Source organism: Palaemon carinicauda, chromosome 16 (assembly GCF_036898095.1).
Source record: "Palaemon carinicauda isolate YSFRI2023 chromosome 16, ASM3689809v2, whole genome shotgun sequence".
NCBI lineage: Eukaryota > Metazoa > Arthropoda > Malacostraca > Decapoda > Palaemonidae > Palaemon > Palaemon carinicauda.
Window position 1 is genome coordinate 67,952,913 of NC_090740.1, and position 21,793 is coordinate 67,974,705.

General features: G+C 38.4%; 1 protein-coding gene across 2 annotated transcripts in view; it reads left to right on the top strand.

Annotated features, from left to right (window-relative positions):
* LOC137655757 (uncharacterized) overlaps positions 1-21,793 on the top strand; it is a 488,837-nt gene that overhangs the window by 245,009 nt on the left and 222,035 nt on the right. The gene's annotated exons all lie outside the window — the stretch shown is intronic.

Here is a 21,793-nt window from a genome sequence, read left to right on the forward strand (position 1 = left end):
GTCGAGTAAGATACTTTACCATAGGATTGTTTATTCCAAGGCTTATCACTGCTTACTTTTATATTTTTTCTTATCTCTTCATTGTTCATTTCATCCTTTTCTCACTCTAATGCTAATAGTTATTTGTAAAGTACTGTAGTCATTTTTAAATTTATCCAGGACCTGTCATACTTTGATGTCATCCTTGTGGATTACAGCCTTTATTAGATATAACGAACTGAGAGTAAAGAATTATTCAACCGATTTGAGAAATCTGCTTCATTACAATGTATTTACATTTTTTTTTTATTTGCATAATCTTATACTTTCACCATTTTGTACCATGTTTGGTGAAGGCTTTATTAGTTTAGTGTCTTGCTTTCATATCCTGTCCCAATAGAAACCCTCACCTATGCAAGAGCTGTCATTGATAGGTGTATTTGCCTGAAACCACCTTTGAAACATGCTATGAGTACTATCATGATCAGGACTGACAGTCTTGTTATACCTTATTATTATTATTATTATTATTACTATCCAAGCTACAACCCTAGTTGGAAAAGCAAGATGCTATAAGCCCAGGGGCTCCAACAGGGAAAAATAGCCCAGTGAGGAAAGGAAATAAGGAAATAAGTAAATGAAGAGAACAAATTAACAATAAATCATTCTAAAATAAGAAACAACGTCAAAACAGACATGTCATATAATAAACTATCAACAACATCAAAACAAATATGTCATAAATAAACTATAAAAAGATTCATGTCCGCCTGGTCAACAAAAAAGCATTTGCTCCAACTTTGAACTTTTGAAGTTCTACTGATTCAACCACCCGATTAGGAAGATCATTCCACAACTTGGTCACAGCTGGAATAAAACTTCTAGAGTACTGCGTAGTATTGAGCCTCGTGATGGAGAAGGCCTGGCTATTAGAATTAACTGCCTGCCTAGTATTACGAACAGGATAGAATTGTCCAGGGAGATCTGAATGTAAAGGATGGTCAGAGTTGTGAAAAATCTTATGCAACATGCATAATGAACTAATTGAACGACGGTGCCAGAGATTAATATCTAGATCAGGAATAAGAAATTTAATAGACCGTAAGTTTCTGTCCAACAAATTAAGATGAGAATCAGCAGCTGAAGACCAGACAGGAGAACAATACTCAAAACAAGGTAGAATGAAAGAATTAAAACACTTCTTCAGAATAGATTGATCACCGAAAATCTTGAAAGACTTTCTCAATAAGCCTATTTTTTGTGAAATTGAAGAAGACACAGACCTTATATGTTTCTCAAAAGTAAATTTACTGTCGAGAATCACACCTAAAATTTTGAAAGAGTCATACATATTAAAAGAAACATTATCAATACTGAGATCCGGATGTTGAGGAACCACCGTCCTTGACCTACTTACAATCATACTTTGAGTTTTGTTAGGATTCAACTTCATACCCCATAATTTGCACCATGCACTAATTCTAGCTAAATCTCTATTAAGAGATTCACCAACCCTAGATCTACATTCAGGGGATGGAATTGATGCAAAGAGAGTAGCATCATCTGCATATGCAACAAGCTTGTTTTCTAGGCCAAACCACATGTCATGTGTATATAGTATGAAAAGTAATGGGCCAAGAACACTACCCTGTGGAACACCGGATATCACATTCCTATAATCACTATGGTGCCCATCAACAACAACAACTCTTTGAGATCTATTACTTAAAAAATCAATAATAATGCTAAGAAACGACCCACCCACTCCCAACTGTTTCAGTTTGAAAACAAGGGCCTCATGATTAACACGGTCAAAGGCAGCACTAAAATCAAGGCCAATCATCCGAACTTCCCGACCACAATCAAGGGATTTCTGTACAGCATTGGAGATTGTAAGAAGGGCATCACATGCTCCAAGGCCTTTACGAAAACCAAATTGCAAACTAGGGAGTAGATGATTACCTTCAGCAAACCTATTAAGACGTTTTGCCAGAAGACGTTCAAAAACTTTAGATAATATGGGAGTTATGGAAATTGGGCGGTAATCACTGGGACTTGAGCTACCACAAACACATTTAGATAGAGGAGTAACATTTCCAATTCTCCAACTAGTGCTAAAAGCTCCTCTTCTTGCTAACTTGCGCAAAATAACAGATAACTTTGGAGCTAAGAAATCTGCTGTCTTTATAAAAAACAAAGGAAAAATACCATTTTGGTCAACACCTCCATAAGCATCAAGGTCCATCAACAGAGCTTTAATCTCACGAGATCGAAAAGCTAAACTAGTTAGTTTAGCCTCAGGAAAACAGGAATGAGGAAGTTCAAGTTTTTCATTACTCTGTTTACTGTCAAAAACATCAGCCAAAAGAGTTGCCTTTTCCTTTGGACAGTGAGTGACTGAGCCATCTGGTTTAAGTAAAGGAGGAACTGTTGCATCTACACCAAAGAGTGCAGATTTAAGGGTAGACCACCATTTATGTTCCTGAGTTGTACCAGAAAGTGTTTCTTTTATGGTTAAATTGTACTCCTTTTCAGTTGAGGCATAAACTCTCTGAGCAAAAGCTCGAAGCCGAGTATAGTTGTTCCAGGTCAAATCTGATCTGTTACCCTTCCAAAGTTGATAGGCCTCCTGCTTCTCCAAAAACGCACGTCTACAATCATCATTGAACCACGGTTTGTCCTTCACTCGGTACCTTAGCACACGAGAAGGGATACGCCTATCAATTATGTTGACTAGATTCTCATTCAAAGGGACAACAGGATCTACACTATTATATAATTGTGACCAATTCAAGCACAAAAGATCATGTAAAATCCCATTCCAGTCTGCTTGGGATTTCATATAAATTTTACAAGAATATGATATATCAGGGACAGGCTGCTCAGTCTTCACTAATAATGAAATCAAGGCATGATCAGATGTCCCGACTGGAGAACCAACCTTACCAGTTATAACGCCAGGGGAGTCAGTGTATACAAGGTCCAAGCAATTACCAGACCTGTGAGTAGCTTCATTTATGATTTGCTCACAGCCTGATTCAGAGGCAAAGTCTAAAGCTCTTAAGCCATGGCGATCGGTAGGAGAGATAGAACTTAACCACTCCCTATGGTGAGCATTAAAATCACCAACAAAGACAAAAGAAGCCTTTCTATCATCTTCTTGTATCTTAGCCATAATGGTAAGAAGACAATCGAAGATAGAATCATCCATGTCTGGATTCCGGTAGATTGAACACAAATAAAAGTTGTTATGCCTGCCACAAACTTTTATTACCTGAATCTCATGACATCCACATTGATAGCAGGACTTATGAGAAGCAGGGTACTCGGTCCTAATATACACCGCCATTCCCCTGGCCCTAGGGATGGCATCACGTCTCAACATTATTGGCTTCTTAAAACCAGTTATAAGGAGCTCAGATGAGTGCCTCATATTAGAAACCAAAGTTTCTGAGCATAAAAGAATATCATACTGTCTGGACGCAACTGTAAGGTCTTGGATATTTGCATGAAGACCACGAATATTGCAATACAGAAGACGACATTGACGAAATCTAGGACGTACTGGTCCTGGATTTCGCTCAATGTCTCCAGACAGCATAAGAATTAATAGAAATAAAAAAGAGACATCATACTTAAAAACTAGATTAACAAGAATTATAACAAAAACAATACGTACAGAATTATAAATAAAGTGATTGATGATACCCATAGACTATAGTAAAAAGTCGGAAAAACTGGTCAACATGGAGGAGCCGATACACCATGCAAGGCTAAATACCCTCCAGGATAGCCACTTCAACTGAAGGGAGGACAGTAAGGATGGTTTTGAGAAGAAAAAGAATCAGAAAAAGGAAAAGACAACCTCTTGATAAACCACCAGGCATCCATGGCCCTTCTATTAAGCCTGCCCAACACACCATTTCAAAAAAACAAGAGGAAGAAAAAAAAAAAAAAGATAGAATAGTGTGCCTGAGTGTACCCTCAAGCAAGAGAACTCCAACCCAAGACAGTGGAAGACCATGGTACAGAGGCTATGGCACTACCCAAGACTAGAGAACAGTGGTTTAATATTGGAGTGTCCTTCTCCTAGAAGAGCTGCTTACCACAGTTAAAGAGTCTCTTCTACCCTTACCAAGAGGAAAGTACACTGAACAAATTGCATTACAGTAATTAACCCCTTGGGTGAAAAAATGTTAAGTATCTCATTGTTGTCAGGTGTATGAGGAAAGACTAGAATATGTAAAGAATAGGCCAAACTATTCTGTGTAAGTGTAGGCAAAGAAATAATAAGCCGTGACCAGAGAGAGGGATCCAATGCATTACTGTCTGGCCAGTCAAAGGATCCAATACCTCTCTAGTGGTAGTATCTCAACGGGCGGCTGGTGCACTGGCCAACCTACTACCTATTAGCATTGCAAGGCCAACAGAGGACATGAAAATTGAAGATGAGAAGATATTTTGTTGTGTTTTGCATCATCGATGTTAGGGAGCCTCCTTGATTTCCAGGTTATCTTTACTTTACTTTGATGGCTGCTTTTCCAGTCCCATACAGCAGGGGAACCCCACTCTCTACAGGACCTCCACGGTCATTTTACCTTGTTTGTTCAGATTATTCGACATTTCATATCACGTATTGTTCATTTACTGTTAAATCGTTACTGTCAAAAGACTCATGAAATAAGAAAGTCTTCAGTTTCCTCTTGAAAGCCTTAATGTCTTCAATCATTTGAATGTTTTGTGGGAGCTTATTATATAGTCTAGGGGCTGCATATCAATGTGTAGCAATTCTTTCAAGTATTTTGGACGGCCGGTTTTGATAACTTGGTCGGATATTGTACACATTTTAAATTCAATTCTTGCTTTAATCAGTAGCCAGTGTAAATCGATAAGTATAGGGGTGATCCTTTCTCTAGGTGGGACACCTTTTATCAGTCTTGCTCCTCTGTTTATTATGTTTTGTAATTTCTTAATTGCACTTTTGGTAAATTGTAGTAGATAGAGTTGTAGTAGTCAATCCTGGTAACTGCACAGTTTATCACAAGTTTCTTTACAGAATTTTCATCCTGGTACTTTTTCATAAATGCAATATTTCTTAGATGATAACCAGCAGTTTTTATTACATTATTTATTTGGGCAATTAGAAATACACCTAGATCTCGAACTTTACTAGATATCGGCACCAAGTCATTATTTATGTTCATTTGAATATCAACAAAGTTTCTCACGCTGTTTCTCTTGCCCACCACCATGAATTCAGTTTTGTTCTCATTCAATTTTAGTTGTTTAAATGTCATCCATTCTCTAATGCTATCAAGGATTCGATTTAGAGTTTCATTAGTGTCATGTATATCATTTATGGAGAAGTAAATTTGTGTGTCATCTGCAAATAGTTTAAACTTCACGCCATGCCTTTGTAGCATTTTCGATAGACCCATAGTATACATGCAGAATAAGATTGGGCCGAGTACACTCCCCTGGGGTACCTCTCTGTTTAAGGGTTCATATGATGAATAAGAGTTTCCAATTTGTACACAGTAATTTCTACCAACCAAGTAGTCTCTTAGGTATTCGAAGGCTTGATCTTCAACGCCGATGGACCGTAGATCATTTAGTAGCAGTTCATGCACCACTATATCAAAAGCAGCACTGAGATCGAGCAGTATTAAGATACCACATTTATTTTCATCCATCATTTCTAGCATATCATTTACAACAGAGAAGATAGCTGTCTCCATAGAGTATAGTTTTCTGTAAGCAGATTAGTTGTCAGGCAAAGCTTCTATTACTTCTAAGTGGCTGACTAGTTGTTCAAGAATTACATATTCAAGCACTTATGAGACAAAGGATAGATTTTAAATAGGTCTATATTAGCTTAATTCCTGGTAGTTCAGTGCATTTTTCAGAACTGGTGTGAATATAGCCATTTTCTCAGATTTAGGAAACTTCAATCAATTCATCAATGCTTGCATTTGCTATTCTCATTATTATTTCGACTAGACTAGAAAAGTCTCTCTCCCCAATTACTTCAGATATTGACATAGGATCGATCGCGCAGTTTGTTTTCTTTGCTCTCTTGATAATTCTGGTGATATCATCTCGTGTTATGTTGTTAAATCGTATTAATTTTGTTTGTGTGCCTGGTGTCTCATTAATCTGATGTTGAGTATTTACAAATGACCTGGTTTTGTTTTCAATTTTTTTTCTAAAGAATACTAGAAAATTATTTGCTAGTTCCTGGTCACTGTATCCATCAGGTAGTTGTGTTCATTAAGGGGCATAGGAAAATAGTACCAGTCCTCGTATGACCCTCTAAATGAGAGAACGCCTTGATGAAGTCATTGAGCTTCAGCACGGCATATCATTCCCATGGTAAAGCTTGGTAACGAGTAAGAGTACTCTCGAACTTTGGGAAATTGCTCCCCCAGTTTGAATCTGAATTTCTCTAGCTCTCATCTTTTTCTTACTCTGAATATTACTTCGATCTTCTCCTAATTTTATAAACCTTCTTTCATGTTGCTGTCTAAACTGAGGAAAATTTCCCCTATCATAAATATATATGTATATATATATATATATATATATATATATATATATATATATATATATATATATATATATATATATATATATATATATATATATATATATGTATATGTATATGTATATGTATATGTATATGTATATGTATATGTATATGTATATATATATATATATATATATATATATATATATATATATATATATATATATATATATATATATATATATATATATATATATGTGTGTGTATTTATTTACTTTTATTTCATGCCATGGATGATTTTACATCCGTTATTGCCACTGGCGTGTGTGTTTCTACATCCGTTATTCCTGCCCGCTTCGATGAATGGAGAAGGTATTTGCATTCAAAGCTATATGTGAGAGCATTGGATGACCTCAGCCATCCTGAAGATGGTTTAGACCATTTTAGAAGAACTATTCTCAAGAGTTGGGTCTTCGGAATCCAGGGGGATCCAATGCATGGTGTAGAACTCTCGGCTTCTGCCCAGAAGCCCATCATTACAGATATGGGGAGGATCATTCCATAGTTTTTTGGTCTCAGTCCTACCAGGCGGGTTCAGCTTACACCTGTACCTCTAGATCTGTTTTGGAGTGGATCCTCTGGGAAGTATACTCATTGTGCCGATAGCGGAGAATGCAAATTTCCTATCTAATGTATGATACCTTGATATTCTCGAGCAGGTAAACCTAACCAATCAACAAACCTATCTCGACCCCTGCTTTATGGACTTTTCAAATAACTAACCCCCATCCCCTGGATACTCTGACTCTCCCCTGGCACTGGTGACAACCTCTGCTAATTTAATCAAGGAAAATTTTGTTGACGACATTGGAACTAAAAAAGGCCACTCTACTTATGTTGAAAAATCTAGTAATTTGGGTAACACAAGGAAACTGAGATTCCTTCATGTTGCCCAAATTCCATTAGAGACAAATCATGATGATATATACAGAGCATTTAAGTGCTATGGATTGATAAAGGAATTAAGGATGAGATTCAATGAAAAATTGGACTCATGGATATCTTTTGATTGTTATGACTAAGCATTTGATGCTGTTTGTAATATTAGTAATATTAAAATTAACAACTTTAACATCATGGGAGCTCTTTGTGATAAGATCCCAAAGGAATTGGATGTATATAAACCTGCTGATTGGGTTGAAAAAGAATTGTATCCATGTCTTCACAGAGAAAGACAAAACAACCAATATGGCTTGTAACTGAACCTAAAGGGATAATAGGGAATTATTTTATATGTAAATTGATTCAGAAAAAAATATGAACCATTGCACCTGGTAATATTTCTCGTTTTGGGAAAAAAGGGTATTTCATCCTTGCCAAATCCTTGACGCAGTCTGCAATACTATCTGACTTACAGACAAGCAGCGATGAAATTACATTAGAAATCAAACTTCTAAATTTTAGTTATGGAAGGGGAGTGGTCTTTAATAAAGACCTGTACAAATTTACAGAGGAGGAGATATTTTCCATGTGTCCACTAAATGAATGGAAAATCTATAAGGATCCTGAAATATCAGTGATTATATTTATTTACCGGAATGTTGGTGTACCTTTCCATATTTTTATTGAAAATGAAGGGATTAAAGTTTGTCCTTTCAAGCAGAAGCCCCTGCAATGCTTTAATTGTTTCAAATTTGGACATCCATCTAAAGTTTGCAAAAATGAAAAAAATGTGTGGTATTTGCTCCAAATCTTATCATGGAGACTGTACACTTGATGCCAGGTGTTTATACTGCAATTTGAATTATAAAGCAACTAATAGGAGATGCGAACTGTGTAAGTGGGAGGAAGCGGCCCTCAACAAATCCAGTTTAGAACATATATAAGTGTGGGACATGCTAAAAGATTGCTGAATAAATGAAGTAGCTATGTAAAGGCCTTAAAATCAAGAGGAAATTTACGACAGGAGACATCAAACTCACCTAGCGCTGCCAGTAATTCTAAGAAAAGATATACATCATCTAATGATAAAGTGCTGTATGACGAGGTGAGCATATTGCCTTCTGAGGCTCTGCCACAGTACAGTATATTAAATCTGGGGCATTGCCCATTTATGTACAGCCATCTTCCCCATTACCAACTATAGTACTAACCTCTCTGAGGCCATATCCTTGCATGATTTGATGTAGGTTCCACCTGTAACCAAGTTACCAGGTGCACCTGTATTGGGGAATGTGCAAAAACCTGGTAGCTCACCACCTATTAATGGATAGAGAGAGACCATCTCTCTCTCCCCCTTCCATAAGAAATATTAAAGATATGACATCAAATAAATATGATGTTTTGTCTGTCATGTTTCAGATCAACTGGAAGACAATTTAAATAAATCAGAAATTCAAGTTGAGGTTCACTATCCACCTTAACACTTAGATCAAAAGCTCAAAAATAAAATCACATGCAAATCCCAGTCTATCAAGTGTTGGATAAAAAACTGCTAATGGGAAAACCTCATCCAAGGGGTCTACAAGAATATAAACCATAGTTTTTTCCTCCATTTTTATATGGAATTGTCAGGGTTTAAGGGCCAAATATGGAGAACTTTAAGCTCCTCATTCATGAGCGTTCCCCCATAATTTTATGCTTACAGGAGAGCACACTTGATGATAATACTCCTTGTCCTCGCAAATATATTAGTTATAGGACACCATGTGATCACCAAGTAGGGAGCCATGGCGGAAGTCTGATATATGTTCGTTGAGATGTTCCCCCAAATATCTTTGTCTATTCGTACACCTCTGCAGGCAGTGGTAGTACAGATTGATTTAGGGAGAAAATATACAATCCGCTCTCTGTACTTGCTTCCAAAGTTAAAATTTTGTATGATAGCTTATTAGAGGTGATTCAACAACTCCTTTAACATTTTCTTTTACTTAGAGATTTGAATGGTAAACATCTTTTGTGGGGTGATATTTTAGCAAACACTAGGGGCAATATCATATTAATTGTGGAAAATGAGGATATCAGACTCCTTGATACAGGAGAGCCCACACACTTTCATGTCCAGATCGGTGCCTTGTCATGCATTGACCTATCAATCGTAAGCTCTAATGGCATTCTCGATTTCGATTGGAGGACATAAGAGGATTGGCTTACTAGTGATCATGCACCAGTCATTATAAACACCAACAATGGTCCACCTTTACGGGGATCGCCACGATGGAATCTTGACAAGGGGGACTGGTATAAATTTTTCGAGCTAAGCGAAATTGAACGGGATGCAGGACAGTTAAAAAGTGTTGATGATACCATGACCTACTGAAGGGAACTCTTCATACAGCAGAAGTCAATTCAATTCCCAAAACATCAGGGTTATTCAAACGGCGCCCAGTCCCCTAGTGGTCTTCAGAACTAACTGCCCTGCACAGATCCACAAGATCATCTCTAACACGATTGTGTATACAAGAAATGTAGAGCACACTTCCGTCTTGCCATGAAAGAAGCTAGGTGCCAGTCATAGGTGTCGTTTGATTTCTCCATTAACAGTAGAACATCATTATCTTCTGTGTGGAGAAAAGTAAGAAAGATAGCAAGCAAATTCACCCCCAACCCACCACCAATGTTGAAGGTGAATGGTCAATATGTGACTGGAGCAACTGCGGTTAGCAGTGCCCTGACTGATCATTTCTCAAGTGTATCATGCTAATATGTAGCAACCCCTGGTCACCAGTATAGGAACATTGAAGAAAATTTTCAACAGGAAGGGAATTTGATTCTGCACTTTCTTCTTGTAATGATACAGCCCCTGGACCCAATGTTATTTCATGTGCAATAATTAAACATGTCCCTGTTAATACCAAGTTATTTATTCTAAGCATTATTAACAGAATATGGCATGATCATAGTTAACCAAGTGTTTGGGAACTAGCCATTTAAAACCAGGTAAGGACAAGTTTTTAGCTGCAAACTATCGACCAATTGCATTGACATTTTGTTTATGTAAGATCATGGAGAAGATAGTCATTGCAAGACTGATGTGGTACCTAGAAAAGAAGTGTGGATTTAGAAAAATGCACTCAACAGCTGATGTGATGATACAACTTGAGTCCTCTATTTGTGAAGCCTTTGCTTCCAAACAGCACCATGTAACAGTCCTTTTTTTACTTTGAGAAGGCATATGATACTGCATGGAGATATGGCATACTTAAAACCATTCATAATTTGGGATTATGAGGAGAGCTACCATTGTTCATTCAATCATTTATTTTACATAGATTTGTTCAAGTGAGAGTGGGAGAAACTCTATCTGAGAGAAAATGTCAGGAAGGAGGAGTTCCCCAATGTAGTATTCTAATTGTTACCCTATTTGGACTAGCCAGTAATGGAATAACCTCTGTCATTCCTCAAGATATTCTCTCAACACTATTTGTTGATGATCTATCCATATCATTTGCTGGAGTTGAAATGTCGATGGTTGAGAGAAAACTACAACTCGCAATTGACAAAATTATTCAGTGAGCTGATATGAATGGGTGTAAGTTTTTGACAAGCAAAACTATTGTTGTTCCTCTCTGTTGTATTCGGGAATACATCTTCACCTTGATATATTCATGAAAGGTCAATGGATCCCATGTGTAAGCAGGGCAGGTAGTACGGTACGGTTCGATTTGTTTTTTCGTAATTCGTACCACGCATTTTTACCGTACCGTAATTTCGTACAGTACCTAAAAATTCATACCGTACCGTACTAGTACGATATTTTATCGTACTGTAATTTTGTACTGTTTCCGTACCTACTTTTTTTTTTTTACATTGCAGTTCATATAGACAAAACACTGCACTACTTCTACTACTACTACTACTACTACTACTACTACTACTACTACTACTACTACTACTACTGCCACATCAAGAAGATTGGTGTTATGTAATACATTAATGATATACTGTAATACAATTTTATTTTGCTAAGGTTACAAAAGGAAAATGTTCAGTTATACAATATTAGGCATTCATACAGTTTTATGTGTTGCAGCGTAATAGCATTACAGCGTCAACAATATCCTCCTTTAGACCTAGTCTTAAATCATTAAGAATTTAGCGCAACCCAGAGAATGTGCGCTCTACGCTCGCTTGAGTAACAGAGAGCAACTGCTACTTCAGGAAGATTTTTTAGTGCACTTTCTTGTTGATAATGCCACCACTGGAAAATACACTCATTTTTACTGATACGTGAAGCTTTGGCGAACATTTTGATACAGTGAGCCCTCGTTTATCGCGGTAGATAGGTTCCAGACCCGACCGCGATAGGTGAAAATCCGCGAAGTAGTGACACCATATTTACCTATTTATTTAATATGTATATTCAGACTTTTAAAACCTTCCCTTATACGTAGTACTGTACTGTTAACAAACTACCCTTTAATGTACAGAACACTTTATGCATGTACTACAGTACCCTAAACTAAAACAGGCACAAATATTAAAGGCGATTTTATATCATGCGTTTCCTAAACACGCCAAAAAGCACGATAAAAAATGGCAACCAATGTTTTGTTTACGTTTATCTCTGATCATAATGAAGAAACAAACACATTTACATATCTGTGTATAGGTTAGTTTTTGCATCGATTATATTGATTATTCAGTACAGTATGTTGATTTTGTTATTACCAATGTTTTACTTAATTTTTCTTAGGACTTCCAAATGAAATGTTTTTCTTTATGACGCCGCCTGAAACGACGGCGTCATAAAGTATGCTCGGTAAACAACCACGCTCAGTAAACAACCACGCTCAGTAAACAAAGAAGGCATTTAACGCGCATGATGAAAGTGATAAATAATGATATTACAGTAAAAGCTTTTAGAAAATATGTTATTACAAATATTATTTACCGTATCTATATAAAATCATACAGTACATACTGTACGTAGAAAAGCAGGAAAACAATTTACGAGAGAGAGAGAGAGAGAGAGAGAGAGAGAGAGAGAGAGAGAGAGAGAGAGAGAGATTTAGTCCATGGGCCAGAAAGTGAAACCCTCCCCCCCCTAGGGAATTTTCACGACCCCCCTAGTTTTCTTCCTTAGGGTGTCCTTTAAGTATAACCGGGTGTTTCCAAACATATAAACGTGGATAAATGCAAAATTATCACTTTTTGTACAAACCGCACGCCAAATTTTCACATTTTCAGCCGCACTTACTTTGTGTCGCTTTATTGGCTCTAACTTCCTTAATATCCAAACTAAGTGAACATTTTTGGTACCAACATAATGCTAAGACCAAGTGCTACACAATGGTATATAAGTATGTCCATAATTAATGATTATTACGTATTCCAGGGCCATTATTGTACCCCCTACCCTTAATTTTTGTTCGAAAATGGGCACCTGTAACTAGTTGCTACTGATACTGATGAAATTGTTGAGGCATTTGGTTACATTTCTGTATTTGATTTTGTACATAATCTTATTTAGAATATTGCATATCAGTTTCGTTCACTAATTTCCCAAAATATATTAATTAAGTGGCAATAATCAATTCATTGTATAATGGCCACGTATTATCAGCAATACCCACTTTTCCCCGTAACTTCTGTAAATTGTTACATAACTGTATCATTTTAGTGTCAATGGATAACAATATATTCTTCAGCTTTCTGAAATTGGTTCTGTGTTTAAACTATGATGCATTTCCATTTCAGGCAAAGGATCCAATATCAACTGGTAATAATTAGTCAGCATGGCAGAACGTCCAGTTAGTTTACGGAAAAAGAAAAGCCAGAGGAAAAAAACCTCTTAAGAGTGTGCCAAAAGGACTTGCATTATACATTTTTCTGAACAGAAAACTGACAAAATTGTTCGAAAACTGACTGATGTGAGCTTTGAAAAGATCAAGGAATCAGTGCAGCTCCGCAAAGCTAGTGCTGATGCTAATGTGAGGATGGACGAAATCTGTGAAGAAGTTCCAGAGACACTGAATGCAAATACCCATGAAATACACAGGAAGTGTTATCAAAAGTTTACAAATGTTGGTCATATCAAAAGTAGAAAATGACAACATCCAGTTGAAGATGACGAAGGGCCTTCAACTTCAAATCGAAAGCGAGTATCATCCTCATCAATTTTATTTCCTTCAGATCAGTGCCTGTTCTGTGGAAAAAACAGAAAACGAGACAAGGGTGTCATAGAGTTTCCAAGAAAGTGTGTTACAGAAACTGCAGCTGAGTCAATACTACAGGCTGCAAAACATAAAAATAACTACACATTACTTGGAAAGATTGAAGGCTGTGACTTGCAAGCACGAGAGGCACATTATCATAATTCTTGTCGCAGAGATTACACTCGTAAGCAGGAGCGAAATGTTAATAAAGAGCCGGATCAGAGTGCTGTTGAACATTTAGCTGCCCATAGCGAAGCATTCTCCTACATCTGTGAGTATGTTGAAGAACATATAATCAAGGGGTGCAACGTAGAACGTGTGACAATGTTGAAAGAGAAATATTTGCTATATTTACAAGAACATCATCCATCAACTTACAATCCAAACTACAAAACCTATAAACTCAAGAATAAGTTGGAGAAATATTTTAGTCACAAGGTTAAATTTTGGGCACCCAACTACCGAAGTGAACTTATGTATTCTGATCTCTTACCAGTTGGACAAGCAGTAGAGGCAGCATTTGAGATGGCTGCCTCTGAGGAAAGGTTTCTCCAGGAAGCAGCTATGATGCTCAGGCGACAACTAATGGATGCCAAAAGGAATGCAGCCGTACTGCCATGGCCACCTACAGCAGCGCAGTTGATGTCCATAGAGAACAAACCACCACCAATCCTGATTAACTTTTTGTCGCAGCTTCTATGTGGGAGACCATTTAAAGATATTTCATCAAAGATGTGCTCAAGATGTATGTTATGCTATGAGTCGAGGAGAATGGAAAATGCCTAAACATGTTCTTCTTGGAATAACGTTGAGACATATGACAGGAAGTGCTGAGCTCATTACACTGCTGAATCATTTCGGTCACTGTCAGTCATATTCCCAAGTGATGGAGCTAGAAACTGCCATATGTAACCAAATCAACACACAGGAATCCTTACTTCTCGCAACCATATCATCCTGTATGAATAATGTAGTTCTCCAATTCAGCTGGGACAACTTCGACCTGTCTGAAGAAACACCATCAGGGGCTGGAACAACACATGTAGCACATGGTATTGTCATTCAGGAGACATCTAGCAGTGCATGTTGTGACATGAACAGGGAGCAGCCACCTCAGCAGTCAGGGAAGAGTAATAAAGACAGGTCAATTTGCTATGAGGATAAAGAACTGCCACCTTGTTTCATAAGGAGTAGGACTGAGCCTAATTTGAGAGTGGAACATGTATCTGTGACAACACCAGTTTCATTTCATGAATCCAAGGAATTAGACTTTGCTTGGACTATTGCAAGATTGTACAAATCTAATGAACAAAGTGTTCCTGGCTGGGCTGGATGGTTGTCACTGACTGGAAAAGGTGATTATGTTGAAGCCTGTGCTCAGTCTACAGTTGATTACATGGTGCCAGTACATAGGGCAATTACTGATAATGCCACAGTTCAGCACATACTCCGACTATGCCAGCAGGCCACAAAGGATGTGCAGCAGGAGGTCACTATCGTAACTTTTGATCTAGCTGTAGCAATGAAAGCTTATTCTATCATGTGGCAAAACCCACGAGAATACAGTGGTGTTCTTGTAAGGATTGGGGTATTTCATACAATCTGCTCATACCTTGGAGTCATCGGGAAGATGATGTCCGGCACAGGCTTTGAGGACATCATCATTGAGGCTGGTGTATGTGCAAGTGGATCGATTGATCAAATGTTGAGGGGCAAACATTACAACCGTGCAATGAGAGTTCACAAATTGATGTACGAGTCCCTTGAACAGCTCCTGCTTGATGCCTTTTATGCCAAGAGTGCAAATGGAAGTTCATTAAATGCCAGCTTACATGAACAACTTAAGACCCTCATTCAGTCACCTTCTCAATCTGGTTTGAATGACCTCCGTGCAAGTGACTGCTTTAAAGAGCTATATCAGCAGTACTGTATTTTCAAAGAGCAAGTGAGACATGGAGAACTTGGTAAAACAGCTTGTTTATGGATAAACTATATGGACAAAGTGGCGTTGCTCTTGCAATTTGCTAGGGCAACAAAGTTGAATGATCTTGATCTACACATAGCCTCATTATGGGACATGTGCCCAGCATTTTTTGCCTACAACCATCATAACTATGCACGGTATGTTCCAGTGTACCTTTTCTCATTGATGAACTTGTCACACACCCACCCTGGTGCTGAGGAATTGTTGCGGAAAAATGGTTTCAGCGTTTCCCGATCAGATGTTCCATCTACACGGAATCCAGTGGACCTCAAAATTGAAGAGACCATCAATAGGCATGGAAAATCACATTGTGGAATCATCGGCTTTAGTAGGAACCCTGCAGCCTACAACAGGTGGTGCATCACCCGCCATGCCAGAGCTACATTTATGGAAGCGACATATGAAATGGCAGACATGAGTTCCACAGAGCTTGATACACACAAGGAAATCAGAAAGTCACAAATTGCTAAATCAGAGTCAGACGTCCAGTCTCTTCTTGAAGCAATTAAGGGATTTGTGAACCCTTTTCAGATTGATGTCAAGGATAAATTATTCTGTTTGTCTTCTGGAGCACCAGCAACTTCAAAAATTGAAGCTGACTTGTTGAGCGCTGATGCAGTTGGAGAAGAGGCATTCAGTGAGTTCATAACACAAAGACTACAGAGCAAGTTAGTTAGTTTCCACCAACCCATCCCAAGAAACAAACTGAGCACATTTGCCTCTTTAAGCCAAGTCAAGAAGGTTACAAGTGCGACTAACAAACAAATTTAGATTAAAGCTGAAAGAAACCTCTTTGGACAGCTGGTGATGCTTTCTGAGGAGCACAGCATCGGCCTGGAGAAGACACTAAGCTACCCATTAGCACCAATACCCTGGGCACTTTCAACTGCCGATGGTCATCCTGTGAAGACAGACAAAGCAAAATTTTTACATGTACTGGAGACTGGTGTTGCAGCTCCTGATGCACCAAAGGTAGAAAAAACAGTGTACATCATAGATGGCAACAAAATTTTGCAAGCTCTGATTGGCCTGCCTACTACCTTTGAGGAACTTGCAAGCAAGGTGTTTGAGCAGTTGCCAAAGGTACCAAGAGTAGACTTTGTTACAGACACATACAAGGAGAATTCCATAAAGAGCTATGAGCGATCGCATTGTGGTGAATCACAAACATTTTTGATCAAAGGTGCAAGTACAAAAGTACCTCGTGACTGGAAATCTTTCATGAGTAATGACTCAAACAAAGAACAACTGATCAAACTTTTGTTGTGTGAATGGCAAACATAAAAATATGCCCCTAGATTACACAACAGACACATATATTTTGTGTATAAGGAAGAATGCACTCTCCTTACAAGTGAGGATGGATTGACTGTTCAGACCATGCAGGTCCAGGACCTATTTTCTTCACAGGAGGAAGCAGATACTCGGATCATTCTGCATTGCATCCATGCTGCCAAATCATTTGGTACAGAAAAGGTGATTGTAGTCCGTTCACCAGATACTGATGTCTTCCTATTGCTGTTGAAGTTTTCTCAAGATATCGATCCGTCTGTGTTATTTGATACTGGCGTTTCAAATAAGAGAAGACTAATTGATGTGAGAGCTGTTATTAGCAAACATGGTACAGATTACTGTAAACTCATGTACTCTTTTCATGCATTCACAGGATGCGATACAACAAGTGCCTTCGTTCGCCGAGGTAAACTTACACCAAAGAAGACACTTGATGCCCATCCTGAATACCATTCAGCATTAATCTCTCTAGCAACCACTGCTGAACTTTCTGAAGAAACATTCAGTGAACTTGAACAGTTTGTCTGCTGTATGTATGGTAAGGCCAACTACAAAGACATAAACAAGCTGCGCTATGATATGTTTAGACAAAAATTCCAGCCCAAGAAAGGCCAAACTTTGTCCAGTTTTGATGGTATTGATCTGAGCTTGCTACCACCATGCAGGTCATCATTGCACATGCATATCCTCAGATGCAACTACCAAGCATATGTTTGGAATACGTCCAGTGTGCCATATCCAGACATACCAAGTCCAGTAGGCAAAGGCTGGAAACTTGATGACTCAGGACAGCTGCAGATTGACTGGGTCAAAGGTGATATACTGCCACAGGAACTCATTGATATCATGCCAGACAGAGAACCCGACAGCGATGACGATTTGGATACAGAGGATATTGACATTAACAACGTAGCTGACATCATTTATGATGAAGAATCATGAACGCAATGTGTAAATTGTCAAGCTAGTTTTTTCTGTAGTCTGTTGCCAGTGACAAAGAGGCACCAACTAAGACATCATACTCCACATATAATGATATTTATATGAACATAACTTCGTTGATTTCAAACATTGATTTAGACTTCCAAGCTCTTCACCATTTACTTGTTGGTATTAGTTATCAGTTTGAGTTATAAATGACATTTATTTTGGTTACATTTATCTTATTTTACTGTTAATCAATGATTTTCTTGGTTGTCTCAGTGAATGACACCCGTTAGATATGAAAGTCAGACACACTGCAACAGGTCGTATCCTACATTTATAGTTTTAGTCATATTTACTATGTTTGTGAATGCATATTCATGATAAAAGTATGTGGTGGCCACTTTACAGTGAATAATGTCCAAGCAGTATAATTCTTTTCAAAGCATCTCATTCTTTAAATGTTAGTAAAATACTCTTTTGTGTAATAAATCAAAAAGATAAATTGTTTTGTTGCTATTTGGTACCAGAAAGTAGAGATGATAGGGAGGATGAGGGTAGAACAAAGTTCCTTCAATTGAATTTTGGCCTGTTTTTAAGGGGTGGGGGATATGTATCAGCAATTTAGATAATGGATATTAGTAACAGATTAACTTTACATCATCAAGCTTAGTTGTATATGCTCCAAACATTTGATTGGCACCAAAATAATGCAGATATGTCACGATTTACAGAAGACATTACGAAGCGTTCCCTACAAAGTAGGTTTCGATAAAAATATGTGGCCATTATACAATGAATTGATTATTGTCACTTAATTCATATATTTTGGGAAATTAGTGAACGAAACTGATATGCAATATTCTAAATAAGATTATGTACAAAATCAAATATAGAAATGTAACCAAATGCCTCAACAATTTCATCAGTATCAGTAGCAACTAGTTACAGGTGCCCATTTTCGAACAAAAATTAAGGGTAGGGGGTACAATAATGGCCCTGGAATACGTAATAATAATTATTTATGGACATAATTATATACCATTTTGTAGCACTTGGTCTTAGCATTATGTTGGTACCAAAAATTTTCACTTAGTTTGGATATTAAGGAAGTTAGAGCCAATAAAGCGACACAAAGTAAGTGCGGCTGAAAATGTGAAAATTTGGCGTGCGGTTTGTACAAAAAGTGATAATTTTGCATTTTTGCCACGTTTATATGTTTGGAAACACCCGGATATGCATAAAGGACACCCTAAGGAAGAAAACTAAGGGGGTCGTGAAAATTCCCTAGGGGGGGGGAGGGTTTCCCTTTCTGGCCCATGGACTAATTGTTTTACATACGTAAATGTAAATTCTAAACAAAAAAAATATGATAGGTCACAACATGTATACTCTTCAGACTTTTAAAACCTTCCCTTTACCTTAATGCATACTAAACTAAAACAGGCACAAATATTAAAATGTTAGAATATTAAAGTAAAAAATAAAGATTGTTACTGTACTCACCACGAAAGAAGTTGAAGAAAAACTTGAATGATGATGGCGATGAATTTGCTGCACAGTATAAATGATGATGATGAAGCCGATGATGTCTTCTACTGTGCAGCCAATGATAGTATTTTACGTCTCTTCAGACGGAGGTGTCTTTTCCTGGGACACCTCTTCAACTTCTTCCTGGGAAACTTCTTCAATTTCTTCCGAAGGCGTAGTAGCAGGAGGAACTGGCTCTCTTTTGCGAGGCTGGAAGAACATTGTGATCGGAAGTTGCTGCCGCTGCTTCTTTTTTTCGCTCGAAGAGCATCCTGTAGGGAGTCATGTCTTCATCGATTTTGTTGCAGAATTGCATAGAACGAACCATATCCTCGTCCCACTCTTGCAACATTTCTTTCACCTCCTTTATATGGTTGCAGACCTTGGCAAGCCGTTCTAATGTTAAGCCCGTTTCTTCGACATTTTCTTGGGTCTCTTCCTGTGTTTCGCTCTCTTCTTCACTGGCCGATTTCGTCAGGTCTTCTAGGTCTGCGTCAGTTAGCGGCTGGGAATGGCAGTCCAACAACTCGTCGACGTCTTCTGTCGTCATGTCGTCAAACCCGTCACCTCCAATTATCGCAGCCAACTGCACAGATTTGCGTATAGCAGAGTGTTGGATTTCAGACGGAGTAAATCCCTCGTCGTCGTAAACAATCTGGGGCCACAACTTCTTCCAGCTCGCATTAACGGTTGCAGGTTTCATTTCCTGCAGTGCCTTCTGAATGTTCTGCAGGCACGTGGCTATGGTGTACTGCCGCCAGTACGCCTTCAAATTAAAATCTTCATCTTCATCTTCTTGAGCAGCATCCACACACGCAACGAGGTCCGCCAAGGTATTCTTCGTGTAGAGGGCCTTGAACGCCCTGATAACCCCCTGGTCCATCGGTTGAATTAATGACGTGGTGTTGGGTTATGCATCCAGTACACGGGAAGGAGATTCTTATTTTTATTTTTCAAAGCGCGAGGATTTTTCGACTTGTAAATAAGCCCCGGCTTTAGCAAAAATCCAGCAGCATTGCCACACATCACGAGGGTAACGCGATCCTTGAATGCTTTAAAGCCAGAGGCTTTGGCTTCTTCTTTGAACAGGAAAGTTCGCGACGCCATTCTCTTCCAAAACAAGCCGGTCTCATCCATATTAAACACTTGTTCCGGCTTGTATCCACCTTCGGCGATCATATTCTTGAACGTCTCGTTCACGTAAGTTTCAGCAGCGGCAGTGTCAGTGGAAGCAGCCTCGCCATGCAGGGAAACGCTTTTCGCGAACCATCCTTTGCTGGCGGAAAAACGTTGTTTCTGACGCTGGGAATCAGTGGATGTCCCTGGTTGAGGTTCATCTACATCATCATCATCTTCAGCATGGTCGCCATCGTCGTCTTGAGGTTCCTTTGCCGCAAAATTCTCATACAAGCTCAAAGCCTTGGTTCGGATGGTGTTCGTATCCAAGGCTACGTTCTTCTTCCGGCAGTCGGCAATCCAGACTGCTAAAGCACCTTCCATGCGTACGATCGTTTTATTACGCGTGGTAACGACTCGCTTCGCTGATCTGCTAAAGGTGATGGTAGCCGTCTTTCTAATGTTCGCCTCGTCCTTCTTGATATAGCGAACAGTGGATTCGTTGACTCCAAAATGGCGGGCTGCGGCCGCGTAACTTCTACCGTCTTTTAACATATCGAGAAGCGTCACCTTCTCAGCAATCGTCATCATCTTTCGGTGGCGTTTAGGCTCACTACCAGCCTTAGTAGAAGCAGAACGCTTGGAAGGCATTGTACAGTAGGTTTAACAGAAAGTTCAACAAAAAGTTCAACTTAAAACAGTCTTGCACAGCACAGATTAAAGTTCACAGTAACTTAACAACATCTACACAGCGATACGGCGGGAGACAAAGTGACCGCGAAAAGATGCTGGAAGTTGGAGATGCGGGCAAAACACCAATCACAGGCTAGATTACAAAACTTAGGTTCTGATTCGTCATCTATCAGCGCTTGAACCAATCACAATACGTCTTATATGCTATGTAGGTTACCAATTCAAAGTACAAGGTACCCTACGTATACAGTAATAATAATAATAATAATAATAGATAATGATAATAATAATAATAATAATAATAATAACAATAATAATTTTAATAACAACAACAACAATAATAATAATAATAATAATAATAATAATAATAATAATAATACAGCTTTACGTACGCTATTTTACGCTTGTTTTGTTGTAGGATATGTCTCTCTCTCTCTCTCTCTCTCTCTCTCTCTCTCTCTCTCTCTCTCTCTCTCTCTCTCTCTCTCTCTCTCTCTCTCTCTCGTACGCTTATTCGAGATGTGATTTTTGCAACAAAGAATATTATTGGATGCAGTACTACGTACGTATACATACAAAAGATTCAAGGAA